At 42.6% G+C, this 12,132-nt stretch overlaps 1 pseudogene; it reads left to right on the forward strand.

Annotated features, from left to right (window-relative positions):
- Positions 1-7,105: 7,105 nt before the first annotated feature.
- Positions 7,106-9,421, forward strand: LOC114081792 (cysteine and histidine-rich domain-containing protein 1-like; annotated as a pseudogene).
- Positions 9,422-12,132: the final 2,711 nt, after the last annotated feature.

Raw genomic sequence — 12,132 nt, forward strand, 5'->3', positions numbered from 1 at the left:
ACCCTGTCAGAGAGCCCTTGGTGGGTTTTGTATAACTCTTCCACTAGTGGTAAGGTCAAAAGAACACCTGACAGGTGCCTAGCCTACAGGAGACCTTGACTAAGTAGGGTTGAATGAATGGATGGGTTTATAGCTATGACACTGCAGAAAGAGTACAGAATGGCAACTGCATTGGGGCCCTGGCTATAGCAGCTGAAGGTAGAATGAACCTGCAGACCTTGCTATCATTGAGCAGAAGAGTCCATTTCTAAGTGACTACTCCTACTACCACACCTAGGAGGCCTCCCAGTTAGGGTTCCATGTTCCATGACTGACCTCTCTCAGGCCCTTGATAGGGTGCTGTGCACTTAGCTAAGTCCTTAGAATTCTCCAGGAAGGTCTTATCTGGTTATGAAGGCACTAGCACACACCAGCCTTGGTGATGGCCTTGTTTTACATCAAGGACACAGTGACTTTGAGACCTACTTGCCACCAGCCAGCCTGTTAAGAAGTTAAGAAGCCCCATGACCCATTTGTGCAAATAGCCCATAAGTTTGATTCCTCCAGCTGGGCCCCAGGCCCTTCCCTTCTGGCTCTCACATCTCCAGTCTAACCTGAGCCCATGGCTCCATGATTACTGATGCATTGATGATGCTCCATGAGATGTTTCCAAATGGGTATGTTCATCTAGCCCCAGCAGCTGAAAGCCACCAAGGCAGCATCTCCTGCTGCTTATGTCCAAACCTAAGTGCGTGACTTTTCCTTCCACACCTGATTCCCTGAAAGTGAAATGTACTTTCTCCACTGTCTGCTTGTCCTCCCTTCTGCCCACCCCCACTGCCACCTAGTGTATGCTACCTGGCATTGCCATTCTCCTGAACTGCTGTGATACCTCTGAGGTAAGCTTTTTCTCCTGGAGGGAGGAGTCTCTCCCAGTCCCCAGACAGAAGATTTAGCCTCTTGATTTGCTTTGCCATGTGAAATGTGAGCAGTGACCTGAGTGACTCCAAGCAAAAGATTGGAGAGCCAGCATCTGGTTGACCTATTCTCTGTGATAGTGGATGTGAATGACAAGCTAGAGCCTCACCAGCAAGCACTGAGCTGCCCCTGTAGGTGAGCCACTGTGCATTTCAGGTTTTTAACATAGTATAGGGGTTTATTTCCTGACCAGGACAGCCTCTGAGCCATTTGTCATCTATTTTACCCTCCCCAGCTGTTCCTAGAAGGGCATCTGAGCAGGTGCTGCAGTTCCCAGATCGACCTCTTACTAGCTTGGACACTTGGCTAACCTCTCTGAACCTGTTTCCCCCACCTATAATTTAGGGATGACAATAGTGTCCACCTAGTGTTCTGAGGACCAAGTGATTTAAATAGTGTATCCTTGGATACTAGAGATAGTACTGTCACTGCCCTGTGTGACCTAGTTCCTGCCAGCTTCCCCTGACCCTCCCTCATGGCACACTGTACTTTCAAGGCATACTTCTGGCTCAAGCCTTGGTCCTGAGGTGAAATTTGACCACACTTCCCCTCACTGGACTTTGGCTTATCTTGCAGACCTTGATGTGGCTTTAGTGCCTTTCGAAAGCCCCCAGAGCCTCTGGTTCAGTCAGAGAACAGCACCTGTCCTATCCCCTGAGACTGACTCCATAGTTCTATTTGAGTTAATGCTTCATGTTTAGGCAGCAAATCCCATGAAGGTGGGGAACAGTCTCTTTTTGATCATTGCTATATGCCTACTTCCTGATCAATTTCCTTGACAATAGGCAAATGACCCCCAAAGATGCCCAGGTCCTCATCCTGGAACCTGTGAATATGTTACGTTACATGGCAAAAGGCACCTCACAGATGTATTTAGGGTTATGGACCTTTAAAAAGGAAGATTTTCGTGGAGTAAATAGGTGGGCCCACTCTAATCACATGAGCCCTTAAAAGCAGAGAATTTTCTCTAGCTAGAATCAGAGACATGTGGTGGTAGGAGAAGTCCGAGAGATTTAAAATAGGAGAACTGCATGTGCTGTTAATGGCTTTGAAGATGAAGCGAGCCAGAGACCCCAGTCGTACAACTGTGAGGAACTAACATCTGCCGACAACTGAATGAACTTGGAAGTGAATTCTTTTTCTAGCTGACCTTCAGACACCTTGACTTCAGCCCATGCAAGGCCTTAAAGAGAAGGCCCATCCATGTCACACTGGACTCCTGACCCACAGAAACTGTGAGATAATAAATGTGTGTTGTTTTAAGCTGCCAGATCTGTGGTGATTTGTTATAAGAGCAATAGAAAAGTAATATTCATGGCACCTTCAGAGGCTCAATAATTTTCTGCTGGCAGTGCACCGGGGGTATTGACAGACATGGCTGCTGATTCTCCCTTCCTACTCACTGAAAGCATCATCCCCGTTCTGTTTCATTAGAATATTTATCACCCCAGAGCGCCAGACAGATGTGGCCACACAGCATGACTGTGACCCATGCAGTATCTGCTGGAGGTGCCATCCTGTCCTTTTGCCTGTCTGGAACTTGGACATGACACCTTGAAGTGCAGCAAGTGTCAGACAGCCATGGGCTGGAAAAGCACAGGCCAAGGAGTGGGGAGTAGAAACTCAAGGACCACAGGGGTTGGCTCAGTCCCTTTAACTGCCTTTGGCAACACAAGAAAAACAAGCCCCTCTCTGCTTAAGTCACTGTTCATCAGGGTTTCTGTCCTGTGCAAAGCCGGTGGATCTCCTGGCTGGCACAGAGGACTTCTTGGGAGCCACAGCTCATACATGCAAAGGGCTTCTGAGCAGAGAAGGGGTGAAAAAATATCAGTTGGATAAAGAGGAAGACAGTTCACATGAATGCCTGGCAGATCCTGTGGATGGGCAGCCAGCCTTCCAGTGGACCACCTTTGTGGATAGGAGATACCACCATCATGGAAGGTTGGAAAAGAGCAGGGGATACTTGTTCTTTCCCTCACTGCCTCTCTCTGACACAAGCTCCTGAGACTTGGCTGGCTGCTCTGGGGCTTTTCACCCTCCCACTGGCACACACCTGCCCCTTCACCAGGTATTCCACAGCAAGAACTAGCTGGCCTCGAGCCCCAACTATCTGGACTCACTAGTTCCTATGCCCATATTCAGGGCACGGAATGTTAGGAAAGTTGAAGCAAAGACAGCCCCATTTCCCAGCACTTTTTATGGTGAAAAAAGACCAGGGTGGGTGTGTTCATCATCTCTGCCAGTGACTACCCAGCTCAGCCCTACCTGAAGGCACAGGACTGCAAAGAGGGGTGTCTGCCAAGAGACCACCACAGAATATCTTCTCCCAGCAGTCACCCTAGTCTGGGTGAGGATTGCTATAGTTTGGATAAATGTTCCCCAAAGGCTCATGTGTTAAAATTATGGTCACCAGACCGTGGGTAAGGGAAAATGGTGGAATATTTAGGAGGTAGAATCTAGTGGAGGGAAGTTAGGCTATTGAGGCTGTGACCCTGAAGGGATATCGGGATTCTGACCCCTCATCTTCCCTCTCTGTGCTTCTTGGTTTCCATGGACAGTTTCCTCTGCCACACTCCCATCTTGCTATAGGCCCGAAAGCAGTGGAGATAACTAACTCTGGGCTGAAACCTCTGAAACTATAAGCCAAAATAAATCTTCTTTCCCTATAAATTGTTTACCTCAGGTATTTTATCACAGTGGTGGAGCTGACCAACATGGGGGACCAGCATTCAACACTATCTATCCCCACAGGAAACTGGGACACCAGTAAAAGGAGGCTGTTCTAGGCTGAGCTGCTTAAGCTCTCAGAGCCTCAGTTTATTCATCTCAAAAAGGAGTGGTGAGTCTTTTCCCATAGATGTGTGTGACGATTAAGTGAGAAGACAGCAAGTACCAATGTCCTGGCATATAGTAAATGCTCAGTAAATGCTCCCTGATTACAGTACTGGTAACCAAACAACCTGGAATTGGAAATGAATTTACAGGATGGAGACCCTAATGGGCACTGGAGCAGAATGAGAGACATTTTCCTTCCCTGTCCCCACCCACTTTTACCAGATCCTAGCAAACCTAAGACCAGCTACTTGGGAGCCCCAGAGCACAGGAATCAACAGGCCACACATCACTAATGAGGGCCATAAGAAACTCACAGTGACCTGTCCAAAGGTGGTGTGTCCTGGGCTACTTCTCAGAAATCCTTACCTCCTGGAATGTGGAGAGGTGTTGGCATAAACTTTGGGGTCAGGGAGAGCCCCTTGGAGTTGGGACAGTGGTCATTGGACTGGTGTGGAAGAGATGGGTGGAGGTTTGGCTCCCCATCCTTACAGAATAAATTCTTCAACCTGGCCTTCAGGCTTCTACTGAAATGCTCCTACCCACCACATCTCCTGCCCCAGATCCCTCTGTGGAGGCCAATGAGTTATGGGCTTCCTTCCAGCACCTTCTCTCTGTGTACACAAGGCCTTTCCATCTCTACTCAACAGCACTTGTGGTATTCATGAGGCCTCCCCAGTACCTCCAACTGGAGACAACCACCATCTCTCAGCTTCCTCACACCCAGGCCTCTCAAGAGGCCATTTTCATGGTCTCCTCCAAAGACAGCCTGTGTGTCTGTGAGTGTGCATATGAGACTATGATGCTGAGTAGGTGAGAAGTTGACATCTGTCCCTGCAATGTGGCCCCCTGCTGAGGCCACCAGGATGGGCACTTGGACTTCCCCCTCAGCATCCTTGTTTCTGGTGTCTGGTTATCTCTTACCTTTAATAATTCCGTGCTGCCTATAGAACAAAGCCCAAGAGTGGAGAAAGCATCATCCTTAGGGCTTGACAACTGCTTTCTGGCATTTGGTCTCCATGTCCTTCAGCTTGTGTGGAAACCTACTACCCTAGCCCACCCTGGTCCAACCTTGGAAAGTACTGGCACATACCCTCCCCCCAGCTCCACCATTAATCCAAAGTGTTGCCTTGGACTCCTTTGTTGGCTTCTGGGCCTCCCAAAAGGAAATGGGGACTAAACAGACTGCAGGCTACAATGCCTGTCAGTACTCTGAATCTCAGAACCATTTTGATGTTGAACTCAGGCATCTGCCTGTCCCTGGAGGCAGTGTGCAGGGTGATCAACATTCAATGGACAAGGTCAAGCTTGTCCAAGGTCACCTAGGTTTAATCCTGGCCCTCCTACTTAGCTGCATGATTTTGGATAAGCCACTGGCCTTTACTAGCTTAGTCTCTTGTTTGTACAAAGGAATGGTAAAAGTACTAATTTCATAGATTCCCTGTTAGAATTAAAGAAGCCAACATGTGTAAAGTACTCAGCACAGCCCTGATACATTGAAAACCATAGATATTCACTCTAAACATTTTGTTGTGAGACTGTTGGACTTTTTTTAAGGTGTAGGTCACCCCCGCTCTCAAAATCCTGGGGACCTTCTGAGGGTAGGGACTGGGGAGGCCTCAGGATTCAGACAGTTTGAGAGGGGAGAGAATGAGAACAATTGCATGCCATTTGGAAACTATATAACCCTAGAACCTCATGAGTACCACCCAGAACCTGGCAGCCAGATGACCACAGAACCCTGCTCCCTTGTAGGGGAGAGACTGGGCCCTGGCCCTGGGCTCACGTCCTTGAGACTCCCAAGCAGGGAAGGACAAGCAAGCAGGGGAAGGAACGATTTGGGTCAGGAGTGGGGCTGACCAAGTGCCCTGAGAGGTGGGGAGAGGCCACTCTAGATCTGGAATCTGGGCAGATAGACTAAAGCTGGGAGCATGGCCATTTTCCTGGGAGTGCCTTGGAGGCACCTTCCAGATACAAGGACTAGATGTTCCTACTCATAGCTGGATACACAGGCACAGCAGAGACAGGTTGGCTGCCAGGCCAGACCCCCTTTTCTTTTCCCCTACTATGTCTAACCAGCTTCTTTTCCTCCTCTTAGCACTGCCCCTCCTATCTGCAGGGTCCTGTCCTGAATCCCTGTGTCCTCTCCCCCACTGAGAGTTTCTCCGGGAAATAAGGACTTGGAATGTCCAAGAGAGAAGCCAGAGCCGATTCTGGCTGGGTAGATGGTGAGCATGACATGCTCAGAGGTCTGGGTCTCGACTTGGGACACCAAAGTGTGACCAACGTGGGCCTAGTCCTGGGTGCCACTCATCATCTGCTATGCTCACTGCCTGTGCCCCGTGGGATTTTAGGGAGTGCTAGTCAACAGATTCTTTCTCATATGAATCCTCACTGGAGGCCTGCAGTCGCAGCAGCCAGGGCAGCCTTTTTGATGCCTGAGGCTAAGCTGGGGAGGCAAGTCAACAGGGGCAGAAATAGGCAGACCAAGAGAGAGAGAAGCAGGGTGACCACACAGGAGCTCCTGGGAAGATTGTCACCTTTCAGAAGACTTTATAGTGACCAGACACATGGGATCTCTATTTCCATCCTTCATCACAGCTGCCTCTAAATGGCTCTAGCCTTAAAACAGCCCCCTGCTGAGCCTGTGAGTTGGCAGCCAGCTCAGGCTCACCTTCTGGAAATTGCTTCTAACTCCCCTTGATCCAGAGATGTCTCTTTCCCCCACAAAAAACCCACAGACCTGTCAATTCTGCTTAATGGCCACTGTTCCCTGCCAAATGCCAGTAAAATTCCTCACTATGTAACAGTAGCCAAATGATTTTTTAACTTAGGTACCAAAGTAATTCAATGGAGCACAGATGATCTTTTTCAACAAGCAGTGCTGATACTACTGGTGATTCATTTAAAAAGAACTTCAACACTTACCTTACACCATACACCAAAATTAACTTGAAATTGATCATCAATAAATGTAAAATTTAAGCCTAGCAGACATTTAAAAGGAAGTTTTTGCAATATTGGGATAGGCAAAGATGTCTTTGGACTCAAAAAGCATAAATCATAAAAAATAAAATTGATACACTGAAGAAATCAAAATAAAAACTTCTGCTTTGAGATACTATTAAGAAAATTACAAGGCAAGCAATGACTACAAAAAATATTTGCAACACATATATCTGACAAAACACTGGCAGCCAAAATGTATAGAGCATGCCTCAGTTTGGGTCAGGAGCTACAGGATGATCAAACTTGGTCTAGGTATTGATGAGGATGATCCCACTGCCGATGACACCAGGCTGCTGTAACCGAAGAGATGCCACCCCTGGAAGGAGACGACGACACATCATGCATGGAAGAAGTAGACTAAGCTTCTGAAGAACCACTCATACTTGTGTCCCCCACTTTACCTTCATTCCTGATGTGTTTTCAAAGTTTTTGTTGTTGTTGTTCTTTGTTTTTGTTAACATTTATTAAAATCTGTATGGCATGACGATATCTACTTAAAGGGGAGATAAGATTTCTCTGTACTTTTAAGTGATACTGTGATACTTTAGGCACTATAGCAGAGCTGGTGATGGTTTTTCTAGTTTCACATTGGTTTATTTTAACAGGTTGAGATGTTTGTTCTAAGACATGTAACCTATCGTTAACTCTGGGGTCCAAAGTGTTCGCTACCAAGTTGTATCTCTTAGTAGACCAGACCCAATCTTTTTTCCCTGAAGTGTTTCAAGATAGACTTTGATGTTTAAAAGAAAAATATTTGTTAAAATGGCTTGAGTATTTAGAGAAACAGAGCTTAATCCTCCCTTAGGTGTTGATAAACCCAGCCTAATTCCATTTTAAGATTGGGTGCCATCTCGTCACAAAGTCATGAAAGTTCATTTCTGTTTTACTATAAATTACTGAGATTTCTAAACTTGTTTGGAATTCCTCCCCGTGCTCTGAACTCACCCATTCCTGGGTCTACTTGACCAGATAACAATCCTCTCTGAAACCTCAGCAGCACCTCATAAATTCTGATGTTGGGATCTGAATTTACTCCCTACCTTGAAATATCATGGCATGTGGATCATTAATCTGCTCTCTGCCCTTGTGTTATGATTGCCAAAACCCTGTTAGCTGTAAGTTCCCAAGACACCCCCCTTTGTAACTTTTTGTGCTATATAAACCTTCTCTGAGAGCTGGGCTGATCTCTAGCCCGGTTTTGGGAGAGACCATCGCTGGTGGCCAGCTTTCCTTGTGTACATGATACAAGCTTGCTTTCATTGATTTAAAAGACCAGTGGTCTTTTCTTTGCATCATGGTTCAATAGGTGTGTTACAAAGCTGTTCAAAAAGTAACTCAATAAGGCTTGAATGGAAATATTAGTACCCAAGTCAACATTCTGCTTTAAAGAGTAATAAATGCAGATGAGTTAAAAACCAAATAATAATAATAAAATAAATACATAAAACAAAACAAAACAAAAAAAGACAACCCGGGAACCGGTGGTTTCAGGAAGCCTGCAGCCGCCCTAAGCATCAGGTCAGCGCTTGCTACAGCAGAGTTAGTCGCCCTGTCTTGCGGTTCCTAGTGGTTGGTCCTTGTCTGTAATGGTGGGAGGAGAAGTGGGCCGTGCTGTGTTACAATAGGGGCTGTGGCCAGCGCTTTGACCCCGAGAACAATTCGGGTGATACTTGCACATATCACCCAGGTGTTCCAGTCTTTAATGATGCATTAAAGGGTTGGACTTGCTGTAAAAGAACAACAACTGATTTTTCTGATTTTTTAAACATTGTGGGCTGTATAAAAGGTAGACATAATAGTGAGAAGCCACCTGAGCCAGTCAAGTCTGAAGTCAAGACTACTGAAAGGAAAGAACTATCTGAATTGAAACCCAAATTTCAGGAGCCCATAATTCAAGCCCCTAAACCAGAGGAAGCGATAAAAAGGCCAAGACCAGTGAACCAGTGACATATTTGGTTTAAAATATGTCATTAAAAAAAATCTGCCTCCCTAAAACAAGCACTTGATAAACTTAAATTATGGTCTGGGAATGAAGGAAGATAAGAAAGAAGATGACAGTGATGAAATTAAGATTGGGAACTCATGTAAAAATGGAGGGTGTCCAAAGACATATCAGGTCTACAGAGTCTAGAAGAAGTCTGTGTATATCATTCTGGAGGAATGATATTTTCCATGAGGGGATGAAATATTGGAGCAGCTGTAGAAGGAACACCTCTGATTTTAAAACAGTCTTAGCCTAAGAAGGCTTTATGTAAAACAGGGAAACACATGTGGACTAGAAAGGGTGCTGGGAAAACAGTTGTTCCATGTAGACACGACGCATCAGACTGGGGGTGAAGTCACCATTTCAGTATATGCTAAAAATTCACTTCCAGAACTTAGTCGAGTAGAAGCTCATAGTACATCATTAAATGTACACATTATATTTTAAGGAGAGAAGGAATTTCGTCAAAATGTCAAAGTATGGGGTGTGACTGATGTAAAACAGAGCTATGTAACTATGATTGCAACAAAGATTGAGATCACCATGAGAAAAGCTGAACCTACGCAGTTGGCAAGCCTTGAACTGTCTACATCCAAAAAGCAGAAAAAAACAGAATAAAAAGAAGATATCACAGACTGAGGTTGAGGGAGGGCTGTTGCCTCTTTCAGAATTCTGTGTAGTGAAGTGGTGGCTTGCAGCTGTAAATTTTTGTTGCTGAATCAGGCATTTCAGGGTCACATTAGGTTTTTGTTTTTAAAAGCCAAAGTCAATTTATCTTTTTGTGTTCCATGAGACTGATTATTCATATCTCCTCATTGGTAGAACCATAGTTGTGTCCCTTACTTGAAGAAGCCAGAAAATATCTCGAGTGTAATTACTGTATTTCTTAGTGTATTATTATTATGTTAAAGAAATAATAAGGGACATTTTTTTTATATTTCTGTTATCCAATAATTAGTAAAGCAAGATGAAAATGTCAAATTTTTAACCAGTTTTTTTTTCTTTATGGACTTTTTTGTTCCTATAATACCTGAAAATCTTCAAGGAAGAAATAAAGCTCTGAATTTTGTTGTTGTTGTTGTTGTTGTTGTTTTCATGTGGGACAGTCACTTTTTCCAGGAGGAATATACTAGGTAAAGTGGGGGCAAAATATATGCACTGACCAACAAATTAGAATTTATTCACAGTTAATTTAATTTTAAAATTACATCATTACCTATATATTTGCCAAAAAGTATGACTTAAGAGTAAAGGAAACAAGATTGGAGAGGTATCAATTTGGTTAAAATTCAACATGTTTATAAGACTTAAGCAATAATGTTAAAAATATTTTTCCTGATTAAAGGTCTTTATATGATGTTATGACTAAACGGTACCTGATTTTTCAGTCTAAACCCTGTTAAAACCTTCAGTTACCTATAAAAAGAAATCATCTATATCTGGCCTTACTGATGGAAAAATACCTAAAGTTATATCTTAATGGTTTGTGGAAATACAATAAAATATGAGAAAACTAAATACATAAACTTTGCTTTATGCCAACTATCTATTACATATTAAATAAAATAGCTTAATTCTTCCAGAGTCATTTTTTAAGGCTTTCAAGTAGAGCTTGATAATTTTTGTTATACAATGTTGATTATATATTGTATTTTATTGGTATTAAATATTTATTTATGTTTAACAGACCATTAGTGAATAGATTGCTTTTTGAGGTAATACAGAGCTCAAGAAGGAAATTTTAAGAAATGTTATGCAGTTCAAACTGTCATAACTTAATAAATTTGGTTATTAATAGGCCTATACAGATTAGAAATGAAAGTCAAAAGTCAAAATGAAAGTCCAAACCCCTTGAGTGTATTCTGGGTTAATAAAACTCTTGCAAAGAAAAGTGTGCAGAAGTACTATTTTAGTTCATAAGGGGTTTGTGTATATCATTCTATTACTCTTAGCAAATAACTATTAGATATATTAGTTATAATAATTACTTAAAGGTCTAGCTGTGTCATAGTTCACAAAGTCCGGCACCTAGGCTTTGTTGACAATAAAACAAATGGCAAGAAATGTTGGGCGGTAAAAGTTTGATCCAGATAGAGAATGTAATTGTTAGAGAAGTATTTAAAGTTTTGACAACTATCTTTCTGGAATTAGAAACCTGTGTTCTTTAGAGACATGGAATCTTGTTTGGAGAAAGAAGTTGATTCATAAATTTGATTCAAAGTAATTATTATTATATCTTTTGTAATGTTTCCTTCCTGAGGCTGTTTTCTCCTGCAAAATGTCTTTCATCTTTTAGGATTTAAATATTATTTAAAGCAGGTGATATATTCTAAACTCAGACTTAGTTACAAAACACTGATTTTTTTTTTCTCTTTTTTGATACAACTATGTAGTCTAGTTACATTAATGACTATTTTGATTCTTATTCCTAAGAACCTCTAAATGTGTCGCCCAGGTAAAAATATAATATTAAAAATATAATATTAAACTCATAATCAATTTTTCAAAAAAAGTTAATAAAAATGCTTGTTAATTAAAAAAATAAGGCAACTCAATAAAAATAGTAGACAAAAGATATGAAAGGATTCTTCACAAAAGCAGATAAATGGTCATACTAAACACATGAAAAGGTGGTCAACATTATTAGTCATCAAGGAAATACCATAATTAAAGCACAAAGAGACACTACTTTCTACACACTCACTAGAATGGCCAAATTGAAAAGACTGACAATACCAACCAAGTATTGATGATTTGGAGTATCCAAAACTCTCAAATCACTGCTAGTGAGAGTATAAAACACTACTATAATCACCTTGCAAAACAGACCAATGAATACTTTTTATCCACGCAGCTCACCAAAAAATTTTCCTTTTTTCCCTATAAAAACTACTTGTCTGACCTTCTTGAATGCACCCATAGTTTAGTATTGGCCCACATATTCCCATTGCAATGCTCTGTCATTCCCAAATAAATATTACTCTCTAGAGATTTCTTGCTACCTAATATGATGGTATTCGGAAGTTGTGCCTTTAAGACGTGATTAGGTCATGAGGGTAGAGCTTTCATGAATGGGATCCACTAGTGCCTTATAAAAGAGATGAAGCTCTTCACTTCTGCCATGGGAGGTTACAGCGAGAAAATAAATGTTTATAAACCGGGAAGTGGGCCCTTAACCCTGGACTTTCCAGCCTTCAGAATTATGAGGAGTATATTTCCATTGTTTATAAGCCACCCAGTCTATGATACTGTGTTATAGCAGCCCAAACAGATGCACAGAAAATGAAAATACACATCTATCCAACAATTTGCATAGGAATATTCACAGCAGCTTTATTCATGATGGCCAA

Source organism: Marmota flaviventris, chromosome 1, assembly GCF_047511675.1.
Source record: "Marmota flaviventris isolate mMarFla1 chromosome 1, mMarFla1.hap1, whole genome shotgun sequence".
NCBI lineage: Eukaryota > Metazoa > Chordata > Mammalia > Rodentia > Sciuridae > Marmota > Marmota flaviventris.